General features: G+C 43.7%; 1 long non-coding RNA gene across 2 annotated transcripts in view; it reads right to left on the reverse strand.

Annotated features, from left to right (window-relative positions):
- LOC133385961 (uncharacterized) overlaps positions 1-27,128 on the reverse strand; it is a 150,659-nt gene that overhangs the window by 109,214 nt on the left and 14,317 nt on the right. Inside the window, exons 1-2 of one of the 2 annotated variants that reach the window (XR_009763037.1) lie at positions 17,952-18,012; positions 15,372-15,585 (exon numbers count right to left, since the gene is read on the reverse strand). This is a non-coding gene — a long non-coding RNA (uncharacterized LOC133385961). Of the gene's footprint in view, positions 1-15,371; positions 15,586-17,951; positions 18,013-27,128 lie in introns of those variants that run through there. The other variant, XR_009763036.1, reaches the window with a different exon arrangement.

Below are 27,128 nucleotides of genomic sequence, written 5' to 3' on the forward strand. Positions count from 1 at the left end.
TTGGCAGGAAGCACTCTGCTGTTAAACCACTACTGCCACTGAATAAAGTAGTAAAATGCAGCACGTGACTCCAGCTGCATAGGTCTATCCTACCCAGTCTTCAGCTTCCCTCCCACCTGATGGGAAAGACCCATACTGTTTTCTCAGTCCATGTGCCTCTGATTTCGGCATGCATACGATGATGGTGTGGGATCACAGCACAGCAAAGTAGTGCCCATGCCCCTAGAAGCATATGTGAATGGGACCAAATTCTACAGGCCCACAAGGATTTTGTACCTGAGCTATGAGCTTTTACAGGTGTTAGCTTCTAGCACACATTGTCTTTCTTATGCCCTTGTTATAGTTTAAGATGATGTTTTAATCCAATCATTAATCAATCAGGCAGGCAGTGGACGGGTAGTACTTGCTCTGTCCTGACTATGCCTAACTCACTTACTACCAGAGCTTGAAAAAGTTACTTTTTTGAACTACAATTCCCATCAGCCCCAGCCAGCATGGCCACTGGATTGGGCTGATGGGAGTTGTAGTTCAAAAAAGTAACTTTTCCAAGCTCTGCTTACTACCTTGGCTTGATGGTTCATCAGTTGGGGCTCTCCTCTTGCTCATGGAGCAGGCTGCCTTGCTAGGTTGCCCTAAATTCACATCCCTAGCTAATGTCCCCCAACTGCTTCCAACTGGATCAGGTACTCTTCATTTGAAGAAAAAGAAGGTATGGCTCAACTACTAGTCTCATGCAATTCCAGTAAATAGAATGTGAAAAGTGGAATTTAGGGCAGTTTAGGTCTATTCTGTTAGATATAGTTATTTGGTAAATGTGTAGTGGGTTGTGTTCAATGCTACTCCTACTCAGAGTAGACCCATTGATGTCAATAAAAGGTAAAGGTGTCCCCACACTTGTAGTGCGAGTCGTTTCCGACTCTTAGGGTGACGTCTTGTGATGTTTACTAGGCAGACCGTATATATGGGGTGGGATTGCCAGTTCCTTCCCCGGCCTTTCTTTACCCCCCAGCGTATGCCGGGTACTCATTTTACCGACCACGGATGGATGGAAGGCTGAGTGGACCTTGACACCTTTTACCGGAGATCCGACTTCCTCCTTCCGTTGGAATTGAACTCCGGCCGTGAGCAGAGCTTCAGCTGCGTTACCGCCACTTACCACTCTGCGCCATGGAGGGTCTATTGATGTCAACAGACATGGCTACTTTAGTCTTGCCTAATCAGGAGCCACACCCACGCCAGACAGTTATTCCAATTTAGACAATCCTGACATCCCCCAAAGAATCCTGGGAAGTGTCGTTTGTGAAGGGTGCTGAGAATTGCTAGGAGACTCCTACTCCCCCGACAGAGCTCTAGTGGCCAGAGTGGTTTAACAGTCAGCACCTCTTCTGGGGACTGTAGCTCTGTGAGGGGAATAGGGCATCTCCTAACAGCTGTCAGCACCCTTCACAAACTACACTTCCCAGGATTCTTTGGGAGAAGCCATGACTGTCTAAAGTAAAATAAATGTTTGGTGTGGATGTGGCCAGGGACAGCTTTGGTTTAAATTTGAGTGGGAGATTACATGTGCCTGCTGTAGAATAAGAAAGTGGAGGAAAGGCTGAAAAATACTAATACTGTTCACAATGTTTTCTTTTTGGAAAGGAAAGGGGCTTTCCCTCTGCCCAGTCCCTGCCCATGCAATCTCCCCCTTCCCCCCTCCCCCTCTCTGTCCCTCCCCCAGGTCAGTTTCACCTATCCTGAGCATGACTGTACAGGAGTAAATCCCATTGAACTCATAAAGCATGCAAACCTGCCCCTCCCCTCCGCCTCCCTCCTATCCCCTCCCTTTTTCCCCTTCCCTCCCTGTTCCTTTGCCCCTCTGCCCCTCCCCTTCCAATCCTTCCCCCCTCTTTCCCCTCCCTTCCTCCATCTCTCCCCTGCCCCCTCCCCCCTCCTCCTCCACGGTCACTTTTACCTATTCTAAACATGATTGCAAGAGAGTAAATCCCATGGAACTCAGTAAGTATGGAAATCATCAAATCTGCCCTCCCTTCCCTTCTGTCCCTTCTCTCCCCCTTCCTTCGTCCCTCCCCCCATTCCCATCCCCTTCCAATCCCCTCCCCCTCCTTCCCTCTCCTGTTACCAAATTCTTCCCAGCTACACAGGAAGTGGATTGGACTGTGAAAGACCAACCCAAATTGTGTTTGCATTTTTACAAACTTATAGGGTAGTACAATATCTCAGAGAGGAGGTTAGGTCTCCTGCTCCCCTGGTGCATTCAATATAGCTGCTCAATTACCCTGGTTTTTAAGTACTTTGATAGAAGTATCTGTTGGCTATAGGTATGTTCTTAAACCGCAAGGGGTTTTTCCCTATTAATGAATATGGAATGTAAGTGAATTCCTTTCTATCCATATCTTCCAGTAAGAAGTTTCTTGAACATACATAAAAAAGGAGATATAACTTTTAAAGGGACTAAACCCCTTTCAAGAAGCTTGTAGTATAAAAGGATGGCATAAAGATGTTTTCAAAAAAATGTATCATTTCTGGGTGAAGAACTGTGTTTGGCAAAAAGCTTATAGGTTGATGTGGGATAAAGAAAAGCACAGTACAAAATCAATGGTGATATTTGGACATTGCTCTTTGCCATTTTCAGTCAGGTAAAATTTAAGAGAGAGACGTTATATGATGGTAAATCATTGGTACATAACATCATGGAAGATTCATAACATTTATAAAATCAGTTCTGGAAAATGTTGTGATGCACATTTAGGGCAATTTCTTTATTCTGTAGTGGACATCTAAATGGGCCCAGAAATGTTGAAAATGGGAGTTGGGGCAATGAAGGAAATTAGAAATACAAGGATCAACTAGTGCCCTACATTAATTTTCATTTAAAATTATGTACAAAGGCAATTCCAAGAAATTGTGCTAACTAACCTTATTAGTTGTGCAAGGATAATACATGCAAGCCGCCAGAAAGGACAAAAACGGCTGATGAAGTAGTGAGGAATTATTGAAATGGTCAAATTTATCAGCATTTAAGATGTCCCATGGCAATGTGTCTGTTCTAGTAGTAATCTATTATGAATCCAGCTGCTGGATATTCAATGATGAGGAAAAATTGTTGGATTAATATATTGTGATAGTCTCATAATAACTTTATTTATTTGAAAAGTTAAGGACATGTATATTCCTTTTGGTGAACATGTTCAGGACTTGTGTTATCTGAGTTTCTGTATTTTTGTTTATTTAAATATGGTTTAATTAAAGATAGTTTTAAGAGAAGTAATTAATCCTTTCTTGCTATATAGAAAGGCAGGTGTCCTATAGCACTCCAATTTGGCTTAGTAGCAGCACTAAGCAACATTATGTTTAGAGCTAATACATAAATGCATGCTCTCACTTGATGACTGCACTATCATGTGTTGGCTTGCATGTGTGAATCAGCTGTCATGGATCAAACGCAAAGCACAGGGCATTCCTAGAATCTCAATGTTATGTTGTTCAAAGGATTCAAGCCACACATTCAACATTACAGGTTGTGTGTAATCAAGTGATGTGCACATATTTGTGAGCCACACACCTGGGCAGTCCACAGTCCACCTATTTAAGTTATTACAGCAATGATTATATCTTGACTTCTAGAGATAGTTATCCCCCAATCAGCTGTTGCAGAATATTACCCTCTAAGACGTCAGCCAATCACCCAACATGATAAGAGGGGAAAACTTCATAATGTCCTGATAGTCCCAGGGTGTGGTCTGAGAGCACATTATGTAGCCATCTTGCTGAAGCTAAGTAAGTTTGGACCTGGTCAGTGCCTGGATGAAGCCTGCCTGGGAATCCCATGTACACCGCTGTAAGTTCTATGATGGAAGAATGTACTAAAATTTAATTAATTAGTAGTGCAATCCTACTAATTAAGTCATGTTAATGCCAATGGGGCTTACTTCCAGGCCAGGGTGTATACAATTGCAGCTTTAGTGAATGTGTGAACGGTTCACCCTGAAGGCCCATTCACATGTGCAGGCACAGTGGGTGGCCACTTGTAAGGCAGTCGTCTGTGTGAAGTGGCTTCCTATGATGTAGCTATTTCAGCCACACCATTTCAACCCTTCCCTCACACAACCAAAAGTGAAGTTGTAGCATGGCTCAAATCACTGCAACAATGTGGGAACCCACCCATGCCCTCTGCTTGCCCATGCGGTCGTTTTACATATAGCCACACATATAGGTTGCTGCAAGTGTGAATTGGGCACTGGGCACTATATTGCTACCAAACCCCAAAATCTTTGTCAGATAAAATCCACAAGTTAAGTTTGAAATATAAGAAACCCAAGACCCAAACTCAGAGGACTTTCTTATCCGTATTGCCATATGCCAAGAAAGACAGACTGGAAGCCCCATTATGTCAAAAACTCCAGTCTGAGGTTCTTTTAAGAGCAGAAAAATCCCAGAATCAGCACAAAAAGGCCTGTAGGTTGCCCAAGAGCACAATGCAATGCAGCCTGGCTGCTGCAATGAATCTTGACAATCCAAGAAACTGCTCCCAAGTCTTTCTTCTTGTTGGTTTGTTTACTTGTTTGCTCTCCAGAAGGACTTTCTAGGGATCTTTCCAGTCCGAACACATCTAAGGACTGAACTAGGCTGTATGTTAAATGTGAAGAGAGTTGCTGTATGCAGCAGAGGTCATTGGAGATATAAAAAAAAATGAAAGAGTGAGGTTTATCTTAAACAAAACCAGCTAATTTTTGTTAAGAAAGAAAGTACACATGGATAGGAAAGCCTTACTATCTACACTAGCTGAATTCAAAAGGTAGGGAGAGAAAGAATTGTGGGAAGGAGGAAGTGGAAGTGATGATAGCGTTGAGAATATCAGCCTAGCCAATCAGAGGCATGCTTAAACTAACAAGGAGAGAATTCAAGCAGGGTTCCTTTCAGCTGACTAACTATATCTATTGCCCCTAATAGATTCAGAGTATACAGAGAGACAATGCATTGATTGACATAAAACTTCCAACAAAATGTATGACTTCATTTAATGTGTGGGTTTGTTTTGTTTTAAATAATACACCCATGTAGAGGGGAAAGCTTTGATAATCAGGGCTACAGTGCACAGGGAGCCCCTGCCCCTCAGCTGCTGCCAATGTAGGGTTGCCAGGTCAGAACCATCCAAAAACCTGAGAAAATGGGGGCGGGCCCAAGTGACGTCATGGGGCGGGTCCTAGTGATGTCATGGGGCGGGTCCTAGTCACAGGGCGGGTCCTAGTGACATCACGGGGCGGGTCCTAGTGACGTCACGGGGCGGGCCCTAGTGACATCATTAAACATGATACATTGTATCAACCACAGTTGCTTGGAGCATATCATTCAAAAAAAAATTCTCTGGAGATTAAAATAGAAATCTTACCTAAAATAGGGTGTTCCAAGGTCCATCTGAAGTGACAAGGTCATTCTTTCTCACAAGCTTAGGGTGATGCAAAATGGAAATGGACTGCCTTCAAGTTGATCCCAGATAGGATCTTCATGGTAAGCAGTATTCAGACAGAGGTGGTTTACTATTGCCTTCCTCTGAGTCTGAGAGGCAGTGACTGGCCCAAGGTCACCCAGGGAGCTTCATGGCTGGGAGGGGATTCGAACCCTGGTCTCCCAGGTCATAGTCCAACACTTTTAGGGAACATTTAATCTAGCTTACTTGCTTCTGGCTTTACAAAGTACACAATGTCACCTACATATATTTTCAGGGGACTATTTATATACCATTTCATTGTTCTAAAATAATGCAGAGGTGTGTGTTCTCTCTCCCCCACCCCCCATTTAGGACTTGCCTCCTTAAAAGATAAAGAATATGCATATATGTGTATCACTTATGTTTCCTGCCAGTAGCATACTATCGTCATTATCTGTGGGCTCGTGCTGACTGGCCAGCAAAGAGGAGTATCCACTGTCCTCCTTTCCATTGTCCATTTCACTAGCATTCCCAACATGCCTCCACAAAATTTGTTGTTTTTCTTTGTTATTATGTAGAGGTTTTCCTTCACTTTTGATGTCAACACTCTTGGGGCTTCCATAGTGCTGGTCACTATACCATAGCTTCTCTGATACTCTTTAGTGCAGTCTTTACAAAACTCCTTATTATAATTAGCAATACAGAGCTCTTCTGATCTTTTTTCTGTTCCAAATGGTTTTAACGGTGAAAGTCCACAGTGAACAGTGTGTCCTTCCCTGTCCACTTTGGAACCCGTTTCCTCGCTTTCGTGTTATGTCTGGCCCCGAGATCTCCCTCCCCTCCCCCGTCGCTTCTCCCTTTCTCTCTCTGCCCGCCCCCTTTCCCTGGTAATAACGACATGTATGCCCTCCTGCCCACATTCTAGCAACCGGGAATGTGCCAAGCGCCGCAGCAGGCAGCTGCTGCCACCCACTCACCTTGCCTTGCCTTGCCCTGCCCCCTCACACAATGCAACGGACCCCCACCCCAGAATCCTGCACCCCCTCCTCTTTCCCTTGGGAAAAAGGGGTGAGCCGGCGAGGAAGGGGGCTCTCTTTCAGCCTCCCCCCCTCAATTCAGGGCTCACAAAGGCTCCCGGTCTCCTCTCCCCGCCCACCAAGCCCCCGATCGGGGGGGCAAGGCTGGCATCGGCCAGCCTCCCTTCCCTTCCCCTCGCCTGCTGGTCCCTGGCCGGCCATTGCGGTGCCTGGGGTGCGCACCTCCGCCGCTGCGATGCAGCCACTTGCGGCTGTCAACCTCTCGCTCAGCCCCTCCCGTGCGGTGCCTGGGGTGCGCGCCTCTGCCGCTGAGATGCAGCCACTTGCAGCTGTCAACCTCTCGCTCAGCCCCTCCCTGCCGATTGCAGCTCTCACACGCACCCGCTCTCACACACACGGTGCCGGGAGGGAGCGCGGTGGCACAGTCAGGGCTCCCAAAGGCTCCCGGTCTCCTCTCCCCACCTGCCAAGCCCCCGATCGGGGGGGCAAGGCTGGCATCAGCCGGCCAGCCAGCAAGCTACCCACGCCACCCTCCCAGAGCATGCTGCTCGGAGAAGCTGCAGCTGCAGCACCCGCTCGGACTATAGCAGTGGCTCGGGCTGCCTCGCTCGGTGTGTGGGCATGCACGCACGTGCGGTGGTGGCTCCGAGCGTAAGTGTTCGCCTGCCAGCTTCGCCGAGTCTGGCTCCGCCTGTCTGACTGTGCCGCCACGCTCCCTCCCGGCGCCGTGTGTGTGAGAGAGGGTGCGAGAGTGAAAGAGGAGGGGGCGCAGGATTCCAGGGTGGGGGTCCATTGCATTGCGCGAGGGGGCAGGGCAGGGCAAGGCAAGGCGAGTGGGTGGCAGCAGCTGCCTGCTGCGGCGCTTGGCACATTCCTGGTTGCTAGAATGTGGGCAGGAGGGCATACATGTCATTATTACCAGGGAAAGGGGGCGGGCGGAGAGAGAAAGGGAGAAGCGACGGGGGAGGGGACAGGGGAGGGAGATCTCGGGGCCAGACATAACACGAAAGTGACGAAATGGGTTCCAAAGTGGACAGGGCTAAATCAAGGCAGCCTCACCTTGAACAGTTTCCTGTGCATTTGGGCTCCGCTAGCCGAAGCAATTGGGGTCTCTGAATCCAGGCGAGAGTCGCTGCCTTCTCTCCACTGGGCGAGCCAGCTCTGCGGGGCTGCTAAGCTTGAGCTGCCACCGGAAAGAGTTCTTTTCCTTTCCGGAGCAGGGGAACTGCCTAAGGAGGAGCCAGCCCAGCCTGGCCTCCACAGCCACCGCCTCTTCACGCATGCATGGTTGAGGGGGCCGCTACAAAGCCGGAGATCCACCAGTTTGACTGACATATGGCCGGAGGCCGGAGACGGCCCCATTTTCCCTGAGACTCCGGCAGAAAACCGGAGACCTGGCAACCCTATGCCAATGGCAACTTCCTTTTCAATGATGAATACCAGCTTGGAGGTGGGCAATTTTTATCAGGACCATAGTGAGAGAAAGAATTAAGTGCCCTCCCCGTGTTCCATGATCCCAATCTTGACTGAGCTTCTCGAGCCCCCTCATCTGTTATTTCAAAAAGAAAAAAGCTAGACACATTAAATCCAATCACACATTCAACATTTCATCTAGTTTGGTTTTAAGCTCTAGAGCTGAACTAAGCAAAGATTCAAAATTAACGTGTGGGTCGTTTCATTGTAATGAGATGCACCTGCCAGCAGGTACAAGTGAGACAATCACAACAGTATCCAAACTCCACCCCTTCAGTCCCCAGAAGCAAAACTAGGTTAGCAAAAGGCTTCCTTATTCCTGGCAATGGAAGATCACACAAGTGGCAATGAATTGGAGTTTGCTGAAGAATTGCCCTAAGCCCATAAATTTCTTGACTGCATGGAAGGATTATTATTGTGAGAGACGGAAGGATCTGTCATTTTTTGTTCTCTCACTTTCTCATTCTTTTTAAGTCAGTTCTCCGCATTTCTAGTGCAATTTGCATTTTTTTAAAAAAATCCTCATGAAAATTATTTTATTTATTACATTTATATACCGCCCCATAGCCGAAGCTCTCTGGGTGGTTTACAGCAATTAAAAAGAATAAAAACAAATATACAAAAAACAATTTAAGAACAATTAAAAACAATTTAAAAACATGCTAAAATGCCTGGGAGAAGAGGAACATTTTAGAACATTTTAACATTTTAGAGCAAATTTCTCCTACTAAACACATTTTTGTATGAAGTTTTGACTAATGTACACATTTTTCCAAGCAAATTCTCCTAATATAATGCATTTATGTATGCTGTTTTCACTACTATACTCATTCACACTTTCCCCTAATATATGCATTTTTGTAAACATTGTTTGGCTGGAGAACTGCATTGCAAAATCTGGATAAGTAGCAATTTCAAAGGATGGCTGTGTTTCAGTTCTCATATCGTTTTGGAAAGTGTGGATTTGACAGATTCAGCTTTAAATGCAAACTAAATCAAATTTCTCCCCATTCCTAATAGGTTTTTTTTCTTGTGATTAAAATGTATTTTAAACTCTTTTCTTTTTGTTTAAAAACTCCCCAGGGTTTAATCCAGTCAAACCAGGCACCTGGTTGGCCACTGTGAGAACAGGATGCTGGACTAGATGGGCCACTGGCCTGATCCAGCAGGCTCTTCTTATGTTCTTATGTTCTTAAATATTATGCGAGAGGCAGCATGATTAAATGGATAAAGTTGTAGATCTGGATTAAAAAGAACTAGGTTCAGATCCCTACACAAAGGAAGGCAAAGCATGACATAGCATGGCATAGCATAGCTGTTGCTCTAAGAGAGAAAAATTATTTCAAACAAAAGGAAGGGATTGACTCTACAGGTGTCAGTATAACACTATTTTAAAATGATCTTTAAGTCAAAGGAAAAGAAAACTCTGTAAGAGGTATGTAGAAGAAAACAACTCTGATCATAATAATATATTGAGCATTAAAAGATGCATGACAAATCATGCTACACAAACATGTTCAGTAAACTGATCTAGATTCAGATGCACAGTAGAGAACCTGATCAGCTTTTTTGTTTGGGTGTACTCTAGATCAGCCTTTCCCAACCTTTGTGTCCCCAGATGTTGCTGGACAACAGTTCCCATAATTCCTGACCATTGGCCATGCTGGCTGGGGCTGGTGGGAGTTGTAGTTCAACAACATCTGGACACCCCAAAATTGGGAAAGGCCGCAAGACCCAGTTTTGCTTCTGAATTATCTGGTGTGGCCAGGTGTCTTTTGCAGAACTTTGGCTGGTACACCACCTGTGCCCTTTCCTGGACAAGACAGATTTAACCACGGACATGCACCCCTTAGTTATATTCAGCTTAGTCTATTGCAATGTGCTCTATGTGGGGCAGCCTTTGAAGAGTGATCAGAAGCTCCATTTGTTATGGATCTGCACTGGCTCCCAATTTGTTTCTGAGCCCATCTCAAAGGGCTGGTAATTTCGTCTAAAGCATTACACCAGTGGTTCCCCAACATCCTCTTTCCCAGGGCCACTTAAGATCCCTGAGGGTCTTGGTGGACCATTTAATGATTTTAGCAATTGTAATATGCTGTGCTGTATGCTAAAGTCACTGCTGCGGATTACCCAAATGAAGCTCATGGACCACACTTTGGGAACCTCTGCACTAAATTATTTAGGACCATGGTGTTGTCTGTGCCTGCATGAACCTGCCTGCCCACTGAGATCTTCAGAGGAGGTCCTCTTTCATGTTCCACCACCTCCAAAGATACAGTTGGGGAAATGTGGAACAGGACTCTGTTGGTTGCAGCACCCTGCCTGTCAAACTTCCTCCCACCAGGAGGTTTTTCTGGCAACTTCCTTATCAATATTTCAACATCTAGTCAATTTTTGAACATGCCTTCAATATTAGTTTATTTGTTCCCCTGATTGACTGATCTTGTTGCTAATTTTAATCCTGTTTTGTTCATTGCTGTTCCTTAGGATACTAATCATCATTTTATGTCATCTGAAGGGGGGCATCCTGACTGTTGAATGTCCTCCCCCAGAGAGCATAGTGTCTACTTTGATTTAATTCAACACTAGGCCTTTTTTTTTTAATCTCCCCAGGTTTTTAAATCCTTTGTATATTACCTTTATGCTGCTTGGTGTTCGTTTTTAATTCCGTTAATTGATTTTATCTGCTCCTTTATATTTGTGGATTTTTAAAAATGTTTGTTATAATATGTTTGTTTTCCTTTGTCTTGTAGTTTTAGCTTTTTGTATGCAGCCTTGGGTATTTGTTGAAGAACAGGGTGTAAATCCCTAAACAGTGCAATCCTATGTATGTCTACTCAGATATTACCCCCATTGAGTTCAACTGGGCTTACTCCCAGGAAGTTGGATGTAGGATTGCAACCTGGATGTGCATTTGCCCCCCCCCCTTTTAGCTGCTTTTGAACAGGCATGGAAAGGGCATCTTTTTCCAACGTATTTTTAATTTCTGATTCAGTTCTGAAGTTTGAAAACTGTTATTTTTCTGTGTTCTGTCTTTGCAAGTCTGAATTACTTTTTTTTAATGCTATCTTATGTTTAATATATTTTATATGTTTTATATTTAAATTTGTTTTTATTATCATTGTTTTATAATAATGTTAAAATTTATTTATACAAGTTATATTGTAAGCCACTTCGTGGAGGCTATTTGCTTGGTAAAGTGGGACAGAAATGCTTAAAGAAAGAAAACAAATTAAAATATTTTTTTTTAAAAAACTGACATTTTATTGTATTGATTTTTATAATATTTTATTATATTTTCCCCCTGCACACCACTTTTTACGTGGAAAAGTGGTTTACACATCTTAATATCAAAATCAATCAAGATGTGCTTTTATCCCAGGCGATGCTGACTTTTGGGACATCTTCAGACTTTCAGAGATATGAGGGGACCTCTATAATTCTTTTACACAGTTATATTAAGTGGAGTGTAATTTGTTTTACAATTGGCATTCACAAAGTGCCTTCTGACTTCAAATGCATTTGGCCTTAATAAATTGTTTCAGTTTACACTATTGGGGGGGGGTGTCTCCTTGTTTCTTCAAGAAGGGCCGTAGCTCAGTGGTAGAGTATCTTCCTTGCGTACAAAAGTTTCCAAGTTCAGTCCCTGGCATCTCTAAGAAGAACCATTTTTTGGAACCCCTTGGAACTACTTCTTGGAGAAGGAATGTAGCTCAGTGACAGAACATCTGCCTTGCACACAGAAGATCCCAGGTTCAGTCTTCAGCATCTCCATGTTGGGCTGGGAGAAACTCCTGCCTGAAAACCTAGAGAAACTGTCAGTCAGTGTAGACACTACTGAGCTAGATGGACCAATAATCTTTTTCCATATAAGGAGCTTCATATCATCCCCACTCAGCCCTCTCTGAGCCTCACTCATTTTCCCTGAAGTATTGTAAGGACAAAAAGGCACAACTTCCTTGCAAATGTCAGCACATGCACACAAAGAAAAGTTATTAACGTTAGGCTGAGACCTAAAATAAGCAAGTTGGTTCATGGGTGATTAGTGGTATGCTAGATGCCAGAATAAGTCCCTTCCATTCCTGATGATTTCTTGATGGATTGCTATTCCTTTCCCCTTGAAAATAATGTTTGTATTCCAACTTTAATTGGACTTTTGTTAGCTCCCAATAAAGGAGGCCTATTCCATTGTGGGGAAAATGCTGATCAGAAGATTAAAAAGCTTTCTATCAGATAATCACTTACGTTACTGTGCCACTGCAATATATTAATACATTATCTTTTTGATTGTTCATTGTGAGATAAAGAAAGGGTGAAATGGATTCTGCATTTTTTCCCTTCTTGTTTGTTGAGAACAGTTCATTACTGGCTTAATTAAAGTAACACATTCAGTTGCCTCTTCTGCTTTTCTCTTCAATAAGGTGGGAATTTATTGGAAAGATATTTGAAAACATGGTTTTGTTATTCCTCTTTATGGGGATATAAGTTTTATTATTATTTCTGTGTTTTGTATTTTGCATATCTCTTTATCCATATCTTTTTTTTTGTATCACTTGAAAATTAACCAACTAAATTACAGAATATTCCTTTCCCTTTGCAATAAACTTTTAAAGGCCTCATTCAGATGTGAGAAAGGATATGAAAAACAGGAGGATGCCCGGTGGCAGATGAAACCATTCTGCACATCTGCAGTCGAATGCACATTTTTCCTATTGACTGTGCTCTTCTTTCGTTCTACTTAGTCATTTTGACAGTCTATGCCCTACATAGCCTCCCAAGCTTCAGGCTTTTGTTTCATGTCTGAGCATGTATGATGTACCTTTTCATCTTATTGTTATTGCATGCTTTGCTTTCTAACATATTAATATCACTCTCAGGAAATTCAGGTGGCATTTTGCAAGAATAGGTATGTTCTGGCCCCAACTGGAGATCCCACCTTGCTTAGCCTGATGGATTCTCAAAGTGTATGGCTGAGAACGTCCATGGAGGTAAAGACTTGCTTGTATATAAGTGGACTTAATGAATAGATAAGCGATAAATAACTAGCAAAGCGAGCAGGAGCTATATCAGTTACTTATTTTGTTAAATTTGCGGACTACAAACTTAAACAAATTGCTGCTCTTACCCTTTGAAGCTTGCCTCCGCCTAGGCTGTGCTATCTTTAGGAGGTGTTAAAGTGCCAAGACAGCTACAGCTGAAACCCAAACATCAATCTAACAGGATGGTTTTCACTAGGAAAAATACAAAGAACTTGCAATTCCAGGAAGAGATAAAAGATTTCAACTCGAATAAACATCAAGCTAATGTGACCAATGAAAACTGGTGCCAAGTGGTGACACGATCCCTAACCCAAATTTCTAAATTCATTGCTGAGTCGAACTCACTACTTTCTACACTAACAGATATAATTATTAAGAAAGAATGCTACCATAAAGAAGAGATAGCATGCTTAAACACAAATTCGCAAGCTTGCCAAACTTCCCACTTGAAACTCTCCCCTACTCTAGCAGTCAAAAAAAAGAGTCTACAGCCAGTCAAGCAACATAAAAAGAGTAAAAATATTAAATCTTGCAGAGTTCAACATAAACCTTGTATGAGATTTGATAAACTTTTCAAGTTTATGGATACTCCGAAGATATTTGGTAAAGGAAAAGAGAGGAGAAAGAGGAAATCTAGGAGAACAAAGAAGAAAAAGAAGAAAATCTCAATCACTTCGGAGCAAACGAGGCGAGATAATAAATCCACTGAGCAAGATCTCCCAAAGCAGGAGAGCAATATCCTAACTTTACATCCTGCTACATCCAACTATATTAAATCTCAACCACAACAAGTAAAAAAGAACTCAGATAATTTCAAATTGGCTGAGGCTCACAAAATTAGAGCATGGGAATTGGTCTTAAGCAATGTGAAAGTGGCTATAGTAAACTATCCTAAACCTAAAGGAGCTTTAACTCAACTTCAAAGGAGAAGACACCTCCAATCCATAATTGAACTTATTATACCTGGAATAGATTGGTGTATGGAAGTTGCTTCGATAGAATTTTTTTTATATAATTATGTGGAAGCAAGAGCAATAGTTACATTCCACGGTAAAAAAAATAGCTAGCCTTCTGTATGGAAATAGAAATCTACTCCTACCGCAGAACCTAATGCTCCATAGAGTTTTTGAAAATGTTTCTCCGATACAAAGTTTATTAGCATCTGTACCAAATGAATTAAATCGCGACCTCTAGAAATGATGGTGGAGACAAGGAAACAGGACTCTCAGATGGTAACTTCTAGGGATGTAACTATATATACTGAGAAGACACAAGAATCCCATGAAAGAAATAACTCCATGTCCGCTCCAAATGAGGAAGAAATGTTTTACATCCCAGAAGAACAACACCTGCTGGAATCATATACTGCGCTTTCAATAGAAGCACAAATGGAAATTCTAACTAATCTCAAAAAATTATTGACTACTCTAAAAGAGAAAAAAAAGGGACAAACCGACGATTCCTGCAACAGCAGCTCGAGCGGACGAGCAAAAGTAAAGCCTACAGATATAATAAAGCCACTTGTCCCATACTACACTGAAAAGGAGATCAAGGATACTTGTGAAACATTAACAGAGGGGAATCCCAAACAAAAAACAAGCACACAAGTCTTATTAAGGACTAGCTCTTTGGAACATCCTTGCAACATGCATTCCCTGCAAACGAAGACTGGAGAAGAAATATCATCTGGGGATCTACCTGATCTTCATTCTGTCAAAATCTGACAAAGACCCTCCCCAAACTTACAACAACTAAAGATTGCCTCTTGGAATATTGCAGGGTGGAGGAACAAAGACTTAGATCTTTATACCAATGCTTTTTTAGCACAATTTGATATTATCTTTCTACAAGAAACCTCGGTAATGGGTGAGTTATGGCTACGCTTCTTTCCATTTAGATGCTAGCCAAAGTACTAGAGGTGGTCATCTAAAAGGTGGTAATTGCATATTTGTATCAACTAAAATCAACGCCGAAATCATAAAGCTCGACTCCTTGCCAAATCTAGCAGTAGCTATAATTATAAAACCTCCTTCCTATTCCTTACTACTTGTCAATGTATACTTACCCCTGAGTCAAGATAAAAAAGCTGCCATTGATAAAGTGCTAAGATTGGAAGGATATTTAGAGAACCTAACTGCAATATATCCGGAAGCATCATTGATAGTTGCCGGAGATTTTAACGCTAGACTAGGCTCGTCTGACGTAGCTTTATATACTAAATATCAAATGATTGCTCCCCCAATAGAAGGTCTTCTCAATATCCCCACAAGACAATCGAGAAATAGTGGCCTAAACTACACTGGCATTTCCTTGATGCAAGGGCTAACTAAATTAAATTTATTACTTTTAAATGGTCATACTTGGGGGGACTTAGAAGGAGAATTTACTTACCTCTCATCAAGAGGAGCATCTCAAATCGACCTAGCCTTTGTATCACAGGAGCTGTTTCAATTAGTGGATAACTTTAAGGTGGAAGATCATCCGGAGAGTGACCATCGTCCTCTAAATATAGTTTTAAACTGTAGCGTAATCCCCTTACTACTAGGACATCAGACCTTTACCAAAATAGATGTAGACATTCGACTGGGAAGAGTGAGATGGATACCTAAAGTAGAAAAAGAAATAAATGTATGGTTAAACTCTCCAGATACTCTAGTGTTAAAAGAGTCAATTATTGCAGCAGCTTATACTGAGGATCCACTTCCCTACTTTCATCAGCTAGTGATCTCTCTGCAAAATTCACTCCTAATAACTTCTAATTCTAACAGGAAAAGTGCCCCAAAAAATTCAAAATCATGGTTTGACCAAGAATGCCGTGACAATAAAAAACATTTAATATCAACATACAAAGTTTATAAAGCAAATAGATCAACTGAACATCTATCAATTTATTGTGAGGCAAGGAAGCAATATAAGGATGTGCTTAAAAGGAAAAAGAAAATAGAATTGAATAAAACTTGGTTACGTTTATTACATGCTTCCAAGTTAAAAAATTCTACTTTATTCTGGAGACTTGTATCGTATAACTGGCCAAAGCCTTCACTCCACCTAGACTGCCATATTCCTCCAGCTACTTGGGAAAATTACTTTGCCAGGTTATATCAAAAAGACATTGATAGAAGTACTATAATGCAACATATGGAAAATGAAATCCCCGAATGGGCTCCGGTTTCTATAGCAGAGGTCCTTGACCTATTAGCCAAACTTAAGTTGAGGAAAGCCCCTGGTAGTGACAACATTCCTGCGGAAGTGTTCAAATCAAACCCAGAATGGTGGGCCCCCCTGTTAGCTGCCCTTTTTACTTATATTAACAACTCAATGCAAATACCTAAAGAGTGGGGTCTTGCAATAATCATACCGATATACAAAAAAGGTTCTCATACTGATCCAGCCAATTATAGACCAATAAGTCTATTGAATATAATTAGTAAACTTTATGCAACCCATCTGTATGGTAAATTGAACACCTGGGTGGAGCAAAAGGATTTTTTGGCCCACGAACAAGCAGGTTTTAGGACCGGACGCTCAACTATTGACCAGGTCTTGGTTCTTCACCATCTAATAACTAAATACTCGGCCAAGACAGATACTGCGATGTATACAGCTTTCATTGATTTAAAAACAGCGTTTGACTATCTCCCGAGAGAGACTCTGGGAGAAACTAAGCGTTATGGATATTGACAAAAGGTTGCTATTACTGATACGGGGATTATACATAGACACATACCTGCGGGTTAGGTGTAACAACAAGGGCCATTTATCAAATCCCATCCCCACGTTTAAAGGGGTCAAACAGGGATGTGTTTTAGCTCCACTAATATTTAATATATATATATTAATGGGATAGTAGACTGCTTGGCCCCCATCTCCTCCCATGCCCCGATATTAGCTGGTAATCCTAGATCCATACTTTTGTATGCCGATGACATAGTTCTATTGGCAAGAACCCCAACTGGTCTCAGACATCTTTTAGCAACTTTAGCTGCATTCTGTTCAAGGGAGTGTTTATCAATTAACTATGAGAAAACTAAGGTTTTAGTATTTAAAAAAAAAGACCGAAACATCGCTGGCAAATTAATGGACACTTAATTGAACAAGTAAATATCGTCAAGTACTTAGGTCTAACATTCCAATCGACTGGATCATGGCAAATGCAGATAAAGGCAATGGTTTGGAATGCAAAAAAAACATTGAAAGCGCTGCTATCGTACTTTTATAACAAAGGTGGCCAACTTTTTATTGCAGTAATCAAAGTATTTACTGCAAAGGTAATCCCACAATTACTCTATGGGGCACAAGCCAGTACGTACGAGAATTTTTCTGCCTTGGAATCGATACAAAATTTCTTTTTGAGAACTATTTTTGCGGTCCCTAATTGTATCCCTAGTTTTATTCTTAGACTTGAGGCAGGTCTACCAACTATAGAATCTAAGATTTGGGCGATGCGAATCACCACCTGGTTAAAAATGAAATTTGACCCCATCGGGCTTTCTCCACACGTTTTGGAAGATAATTTTCAATCTCCCTGGGAGAAGCTGATAATGGATAAAATTCTAAAAATGGGTTTTTCTATCTCTGTGATCCAAGAAATGGGCTACTTAAAAGCTAAGATGAACATTTTACAAAGAATAAAAGATATAGACTACCAACAACATTTAATGCAAGTTAGAAAACATAGGCATAACCCAAGATTATTAATTCCAATGCCATACTTGTCTCAACTTACTATTCCCAGATACCGCAAGGCTTTCACCCTTGCAAGAATGAACATCCTACCACCAGCGCTTTTAGATGGTAGATTTAATAAAATTCCATACTGTGATAGGAAATGTCCTTGCGGTGATGATGTCGAAACAATTGCTCATGTGTTGTTACGTTGTCCCTATTACTATGATCTTAGAAAACAGATAATTAAACCCATTCCTGATCACATACAGGGTAGAAGTGAGGAAAACTGCTTGGAGTACTTACTTGGAGATCAACACCAACTAGTTACGGAGAAAGTCGCTAAATTCTGTGCAGCCGCTATTCTCTGTAGGAAAATAGTGATTTTTGATAAGGAGCTTCAAATGGGCCAATCAGTTTAGTTTTAAATAATTTTAAATAAATTTTAGAAAATATTAATCAATATTTTATTACTATTTTTATTCTATGGTGATATTGTATATTGTATTTTGTATTCTCGTATTATCTGGTCTATGACCGTAATAAATGAAATGATGATGAAAGTGTATGGCTGAAACGACAAAGTTTCCAGAAGGTGGAAAGACATGAAGTCTGGCTCACAATAGTAACTAGTAATAGTAACTAGGAAGCAAAGCCACAACTCTGATAAAATGCCAGGATAAGGGATTTTCCCCATCAGCCAACTTCAGATACACATTACTTGGAATCCTGTGGGCTTTTTTAAAGCAGTCTAGGATATGCTACATCTAAGCAGAAGAAGGGCTGGTGAGGAGAGATTGCTTTATCCTTTCTCCCTCCTCTTACTTCCTGCCTCAGATTCACTCCAAGCTGCTTTTTCACCTTTGGGAGGAAAGTCAGGGGGCGAGATACAGAGACTGCATTTTTTTCCTTTGTGAGGGAAAAATGCAGGTTAGGGAGGCTGGTTTTGTGCTGGGAGAAAGACTGTAAGGGATAGGACAAAGCACCCTTTCTCCACACACTCTTCTTCCACTCCAGTGCAGCTTCCCCCATACTGAGGGAAGAATCCTAGAATTTCACATAATATATAATTAGAGACTGTGGCGAGGAAAATCCCACACCTCATTTTATCAGAGCTATCAGTGCCTTGGTTTCTAGAGTGTTGGTTACTATTGTGAGGAAGGTTTTGTGTTGCAAGTTTCTGCCTTCCTGATTAAAAAAAAGGCAGAGGAAATATTAAGGAATGACATGTGGAAAATGTCCAGTTTTGAGACTTTAAACACACACACACACAAAGAATATCTTGAGTTACATACGTACCAAATTTCATCTTTTTATCTACTATGGAAATATTTTGACATCTTCTGGCAGTGTGTGTGTGTGTGTTTCCTTTTTATTAATATGAAAGGCTAGAATGTTCTGTCACATGTCCTCAGCACATCACTGCCCTAATCACCCAGTCCCACCAGTTCCTCCATGGAAAAACACCAGGGAAGTGACACATTTGCAAAATATTACAAAGAAGTAAAAGATCGGCATGAGACAGATTCTATTCTCCCTGCTCATAGATCTTTCCTGCAAGCTATATGTCAATTTTGCAGCCTGACATAATTTTCAGAAGGATCTTGCCCCCATGGGATAAGAGCTATCAAGCTAAGCTCTTATCATGGGATAAAAGCTATCAAGCCACCCTTGTCCACTGTGATCATTCCAGAAAGAGCAAACAATTTCAGCATTGCTCCAGGAGCCCCTAGATTTATTAGAAACATGTTTCTCCTCGACCACACTGCTACAAAACTATTTGCCTCTGGTGCTGCTGACAAACCGGTTGCAATTAATGGCATTCAGATGAAGCTGGGATCTCACTGAGCCTTAATGAGCAGGCATCAATATGAAATGCCAGGGAAACAGCTGGTGTGTCACTTCCTTTGATACACTGTTTTTAAGTGCTTGACTCAGCAGAGAGGTGACCAAGTGTGTCTTGAAGTTCACTGGAGCTTTTACAACAGTGCACCAAGTACTACAGCTTGACAAAAATATACATTCTGTTATTGTTTTATTCATTACATTTTATCTCGTCCTTCTTCCAATTTTCCCAGAGCAGCATACATGGTTCATTCCACTCCACTCTTTTTTATATGCACAGCAAGCCTGTGAGGTAGGTTAGGCAGAGGACACATGATACCTGTGCTGAGAGATCTGCACTGGCTGCCTTTTAGCTACCACGCCAATTTTAAGGTCTTGTGACATTATTATTAACATTATTAACAGCACTAGGGGGACTGAAGAAGACCTGCCCTGGGAGTGAGTATCTGAGCGTCTGGGTGCTTGCTGCTTGCTCCTCTGGGTTGCTGTCTTTTGAGACAGCTGAAGTCCCTGGTAAGTGCTGCAAGGACTGGAACCCCCTGCCTGACCCTGGCTCCAGAGAGAGGCTGCAGTTAATCTTGTAGCCTCTTGCATCATCTCCTGGCTGGGTCAGGAGGCATAAAAGTCCAGCCGCCCTTAGGGAGTCCCGAGGGTGAGGGTGCTACCCCATTCTATTTCTCTCTGGGTTTTTTAACCAGTCTAGAGGAGATTGGTAGTGGAGAGGGCATATGGTGCATGTGTAGTTCCTGCTTAGGGTGAGAGCCTGTGCAGTGAACTGAATAATAGGAGAAAGTCGCCAGATGCCTTCAGAGAGTCTGTAACTGGCAGAATCTGGCCCTCCCTGGGTGTGAGATGGGGGGGAGTAGATGTGCCTCGTGTGAAAGATATTGAGTGGGTCTGACTGTTCCCAATTCTCTTACAGGCCTACTGGGATAACTGGTTCAGGTAGGTTTTGTTGTTGGGCTCTTGCTGGGTTCTTATCAGGTGTTCAGGAGGAGTATGAGTAAGGAGGAACATGGGTGATGCCATCCCAATTTCAGTGTTAATGGGTAGAGGGAAGTATAGCCATGGGGAGGTGGTGAACTACCAAAAAAGACGAGGGCAAAGCTATCTATGCCTTGTTCCTCACTCCTACTCCTCTCATAGATGGGTTCCTTGTTGCTCATCTGCTGTGTCCACTGGCATGTGTGTGTCATTGTTTAACACCAGATCGGTACACAATAAGACCACACTCATCCATGATCTGATTGTGGATGAAGGTGCCGATTTGGTGTGCATTACTGAGACCTGGGTGGGTGAGCTGGGAGCTGATCTGTCCCAGCTTTGCCCACCTGGATTCTCGGCACAACACCAGCACAAGCTGCAGGGACAGGTGGGTGGGTGGGTGGAGAGGAGTTGCTGTGATCTGCAGAACCTCCATCTCTGTCACCAGGAAACCACTCTGTCTTGGAGCTGGCTGTGAGGGCCTGCACCTGGTGATGGGCCAAGGAGACAGTAAACTAGGGTTGCTGCTGGTGTACCATCCACCTTGCTGCCCGGCAGCTTCTCTGAGCTGGGGGAGGCCATCTCGGCTGTGGTATTGGACGAGCCCAGAATGATGGTCCTGGGTGATTTCAATGTCCATGCTGAGGCTGCCTCGAGTGTTCCAACTTGGGACTTCATGTCCTCCATGACAACCATGGGGCTGTCACTGGCCTGACGCATAGGGCAGGTCACACCCTCGACTTGGTTTTTGCTGGAGGAAGGGGTGGTCTGGAGATGAGGGGGGTGGATGTCACCCCATTGTGATGGTCAGACCACTTTCTGGTGAAGTTTAGAGTTATGACTCGGCAGCAGCATCACTAAGGGGGTGCAGGAGGTGCGGGCTGCACCCGGGTGACACCATGAGGGGGGTGACACCCAGAGCCGCCCCTAGGCAAGGCACCAGGAAGCGAAAGCTGCCCTGCCCGCGCTAACATGTGAGGCGTGGGGGAAGGGCGCCGCTGTACCGGCTGGATCTCCTGCAGGGCGGGGCCTCCAGCAGCATTGCAGCCGTTACCAGGCAGGCTAGGCTAGAGCCTGAGCCTGCTGCACCACCACCACCAGGGGTTACTGTTTTGCGTGCCACGTGGAAGGGAAAGGCGAGTTTCGGAGCCGGCCAGTCGTTTAAGCACCCACTTAGCTTCCCCTTGAAATAAGTAAGAGCTGCATCGCCATCTTATCCACTTTTACTCGGGAGTAACCTCCACTGCTTTCATTCGGACTCAAAAGGCACAGGACTTTATCCTTAAAAGTTTATTTCACTGCAGTCTTATTACTTGGCAGCAAGTTCCATAGAGCTCTGAGATTTGCTTCCGCGTAAACATGCATATAGGATCGGGTTGTTTTCTCTATTCATTGCTGTGTTTTCTTACTCCTCCTTAACTTTCTTCGATTATTTTCTTCCCGATCAGAATTTAAGTCCACCTCTTCTAAACTTGGTATATTTTCCCACAGCTTTTTTTTGTAAGATAGTCCTTTTTTTATTAACAGTAGGCAAAGTCCAGATCCATTTTCTCTTTGCTAAGCAAGGCCCTTGGCGAAAGAGAAAACAGCTAGCGTTGCAGATTTTACTGTATTCCTTCTTTCATGTATGTTTTTTCCTAAATTAGCTGCAAAAATATACTCCTAAATAACGAATCCAGCTCCTTAACAAAGTCTGTGCTAAGTGAGCTTGGAATAATTTTTAAACAAGCGGAAAAGGAGTCGAATGTTTATTTGCCATTGTATTCATGTATTTTAAAAACACACAATAATTCCCCCTTTTTTAAAAAAAAACAAATAAATCTGGGGGTGTATTTTATTTGAACAAAAGTTATATGAATGTATAAAAACATATTTTACTTTTTATATTTCACCTATCCTTATATTCGGTTAAGAATAGTTTGTTTCTTATTTGAAAACATGTCCTTATATTCTTATAAAAACAGAATATAATTTAAGGCATATTAGATGAGTCAGCATTTATGTTTACTTTTCAAAATCTGTTCATATTTGAATATTCCATAAGAAACTACAGCCGCATCCTATGAATGCTTACTCGGAAGTTAATTTCCACTGATTTCAATGTATCTCTCCCAGGTAAATAGGGGGCTCCCCATAGAAATCAGGTAGGCTTACGTTTGAGTGAACCTAGAACCGGACTGCAGGGGAATCTAGCCCTGTAGGCTGCAGTTCTATCGAGAAATCCTCTCTGAGTTCAGTGCAATGAGTAAAAGCCCCCAGGAGGGAATAAATTCCCCCTCAGGAGGATTTTACCTTGGGTGCAGCCAGTTTTAAAGGGAGAGAATCCAACCACAATAGGTAGAGGTTTCAGCAGCAGAGCTGCTCAGCTGGAGTTGGAATCACACAAACTGTTCTCTGTTAAGAGCTGGCTGTGCCTGTGCTGTGCCCCTAGATATTTCTGATGTTCTTTAAATTCTTCAAATTCCTGGGTCCATGGGGGTGACACCATGAGTTACCGCACCGGGTGACACCAATCCTAGTGATGCCCCTGTGGCTCGGATCCTCCCCTGCAGGGTGGTGGTGGACAGATTAAAATGGTCCACCCCCGGAGACTAATGGAATCCATTGGATTCCTGAATGCCCTGGGGGAGTTCCCAGTAGATAAAGCAGGTGACCCTGTTGAAGCCCTTGTCACGCTGTAGAACAGCGAGGGGCATTGGGCTCTTGACACAGTTGCCCCGAGCACCCCCTCCAGCACTGTGGTGCCCAGTTTGCACCTTAGTACAACAGTGAGCTAAGGGCAATGAAACAGCCTGGATGACAGCTAGAGTGCAAGTGGCAAAAGATGTGCTGTGAGGCTGATTGGGCATGAGTAAAATATCATAACCGTGCCTACTGTGTGGTAGTGAGGCCGGCGAAGAAGGCCCACTTCTCTGCCTCTATCAAATCCTCAAGTAGCCGTCCAGTGGAGCTTTTCTGTATTGTCAGGGGTCTGTTGACATCAACTCCAGGAAATAGAGTTTTAGACCCTTCGGAGGCCCACTGTGAATTGTTTGCAAGGCACTTTGAGGGTAAAGTTGTTCGCCTCCATAGCAGTCTTGATGCCCCATCCACATCTACTGTAGTCCCCAATGAGGTGTCCAGTGCAATGTCTGCTGCAACTTCTTGGGAATGGTTTCAGTTGATGACCCAGTCAAGGTGCTTGCGATGATGCAGCCAGCAACATGTCCTCTCGACCCTTGCCCTTCTTGGATTATTAAACCTTGCTGCCGGAGTTTGACCAAGTGGATCCAGGGTGTGGTCAACACATTATTGCAGACGAGACGAGGTCAGGCTGGGTTTTTTTAGGTCAGTTGTGAAGTTTAACCTTTCAAGATTACAGTGGAAAACAGAGGAAATTCAACAATAAAGCATCCACTGATGCTCAGTTATTCCCTAAATCTCTCTCTCCCCTTTTTTTCTGAAGGCTTTATTGTGCCTTAAAATACCACCCATTAAAAATCCAGCCACTATGCATATTTTCCCTCACCCTCAACTATATTTACTCATCTCTGATTTCTTCTCACCATCTCGTCTCAAACCTAACTTCTAATCTCTTGTCCTTCCTGAACTGTAGACTCTTCAAGGCCTGGTCTGTGAGAATCTTGCCCAGGAAGAATGAGCTTCTATACTTCCAGAGGCTAAGACTGGCCAGAAGCCATTCCCTAGCAAAAGCAGAATAAGCAAGTCCATTGACTAATACAGACCAGAAAAATGCCTTCAATAAAAACTACAAACGTTTTATGTAACTCTAAGGTAAAAGTGCATACTAGACATTCCCTTGACTTAAAATGCCCATCCCCCCCCAACCCCCAACCCCCGTACAAATAGACAAATCTTTCCAGGAAAATCATTCCAGCAAAGTCTATGAAAGAAAAACACACAATACCTGTCAACATGCCAGTCTCTCAGCACATGTTTATCCTTTCTTATCCTTTCTACCCCAAATTTGGCATGGACCGCCCACAGACCTTCCTCTCTTACACTGCTAAATTTCAGCACAATCTCTTCAGCCATTTTCAAACAAAAAGAACCTACTGCCCTCCTATTTCTCATTGTAAAGACAGAATGTGATTCAGCCGACAACAGTAGGGCCACAAATGTGGCCCTATAAATAAATGAATAACACATTCATCTCTCTCTTTGCTCCTCAACCCAGCCCTGTAGCTAGTGTTCCCTGTAAGGTGAGGCAGCCACGTTTCTAGGTGGGGCATAGCTCCAGCCAATCCCTCCCCCCACACCCATTGCTGAAGAGGATGTGAGGACTAAGCCAGGGGAAGAGAAAGGCACTGGCCTTTCCCCTCACTCCTCTTCCATGCAGAGAGTGTGATAACTTACATAATGGGCTATGTAAAGGTCAAGTTGACAAAACTTTTTAGCATGAACACCAGGAATTAAATGATTGGGATATTTTTTGTTTGAATGTTTATTGAGTTCAGTGGGATTTACTCCCATGCAGTCCGGTTTAGGATAGCTAAAACTGACCATGGAGGGTAGGAGGAGGGAGAGAGGGCTGGAGTGGGTAGGGGAGGAGGAAGAACGAAGAGGGGGGAGATGAAGAAGGGAGGAGGAAGGGAGAGCAAAGGTGAAGAAGGGGAAAGGCAGGTCTGATCATTGGCATGCTTATTGAGTTCAATGGGATTTAGTCCAGTGCAATGCCTAGGGGAGATCCCAGTAGATAGAGCAGGTGACCATGTTGAAGCCCTTGTCACGCTGTGGAACAGCGAGGTACATTGGGTTCTTGACACGGTTTCACCCGAGCTCCCTCTCCGGCTTTGTGGAGCCCGGTTTGCACCTTGGTACACCAGTGAGCTAAGGGCAATGAAACAGCCTGGACGACAGCTAGAGTGCAAGTGGCGAAAGACGTGCTGTGAGGCTGATCAGGCACGAGTAAAACATCATAACCATGCCTACTTTGTTGTGGTGAGGGCGGCGAAGAAAGCCCACTTCTCTGCCTCCATCACATCCTCAAGTAGCTGTCCAGTGGAGCTTTTCCATATTGTCAGGGGTCTGTTGACATCAACTCCAGGAAATGGAGTTTTAGACCCTTCAGAGGCCCACTGTGAATTGTTTGGAAGGCACTTTGGGGTAACGGTGCTCGCCTCCATAGCAGTCTTGATGCCCCATCCACATCTACTGTAGTCCCCAGTGAGGTGTCCAGTGCAATGTCTGCTGCAACTTCTTGGGAATGGTTTCAGTTGATGCGGCCTGATGATGTGGACAAGCTGCTTGCGATGAGGCAGCCAGCAATGTGTCCTCTCGACCTTTGCCCTTCTTGGCTTAAAGCTTGCTGAGAGGGTCTGACCAAGTGGATCCAGGGTGTGGTCAATGCATCATTGTGGGAGGGAGTGGTTCCAGCCGCCTTGAAAGATGCGGTGATCCAACCACTCCTGAAAAAGCCCACCCTGGACCCACTGGTTTGTGACAACTACTGACCGGTTGCAAATACCCCCTTTTTAGGGAAGGTGATTGAGAGGGTTTTGGTCAGCAATTGCAAGTACTCTTGGATGAAACAGATTATCTTGACCCATCCCAGTCTGGGTTCAGGCCTGGTTATGGGACTGAATCGGCCTTGGTCACCCTGATGGATGACCTTTATCGGGAGAAGGACAGGGGGAGTGCAACCCTGTTATTCTTACTTGATCTCTCAGCCATGGTATCCTTCTGGGCCGACTTGGTGAGATGGGTATTGGAGGCACTGTTTTACAGTGGTTCTGATCCTATCTCCAGGGTCCCTCTCACAGAATAGCATTGGGTGACTGTCTTTCGGCCCCCAGGCAGTTGTGCTGTAGGGTGCCGCAGGGTACCATCTTGTCCCCCATGCTGTTTAACATCAATATGAAGCCCTGATGAGCAGTCATCAGGAGCTCTCAGATGAGGTGTCAGCAGTATGCTGATGATACCCAGCTCTATTCCTCCGTAACATCTGAATCGAGAGAGGCCGTGCAAGCCGTGGACCACTGCCTGGACTCGGTGGTGGGCTGGGTAAGGGCTAATAAACTGAGTCTGAATCCTAGCAAGATGGAGGCACTGTGGGTTGGTGGTTCCCAAGTTCAGATAATTGGTCAGTTGCCTGCTTTGGATGGGGTCGTACTCCCTATGAAAGAGCAGATCCGTAGTCTGGGGGTGCTCCTGGATCCATCTTGGTCGCTAGAGGCCCAGGTGACCTCCATGGCTAGGAGTGCCTTTTACCAGCTTCAGCTGGTAAGACAGCTGCGGCCATTTCTGGACCAGGATAGCCTGACCACTGTTGTCCACACACTGGTAACCACCAGGCTGGATTACCGTAATGCACTCTGTGTGGGGCTGCCCTTGAGGTTGGTCTGGAAGCTGCAGCGGGTGCAAAATGCGGTGGCAAGACTGGTCACTGGGGCAGCGTATCACCAACATGTCACCCCGCTGCTGAAATAATTGCACTGGCTGCCCATTTGCTACCGGCCAAGTTCAAGGTTCTAGTTTTGGTGTACAAAGCCCTATACAACTCAGGACCAGGATACCTGAAAGACCATCTTACCCCTTATATACCCAGTTGATCACTGTGCTCTGCAGGTGAGGGCCTCCTGCAGTTACCATCTTATCAGGAGGTCTGTTCTGCACAATATAGGAAACGGACCTTTAGTGTGGCAGCACCTACCC

This window comes from Rhineura floridana, chromosome 5 (assembly GCF_030035675.1).
Source record: "Rhineura floridana isolate rRhiFlo1 chromosome 5, rRhiFlo1.hap2, whole genome shotgun sequence".
NCBI lineage: Eukaryota > Metazoa > Chordata > Lepidosauria > Squamata > Rhineuridae > Rhineura > Rhineura floridana.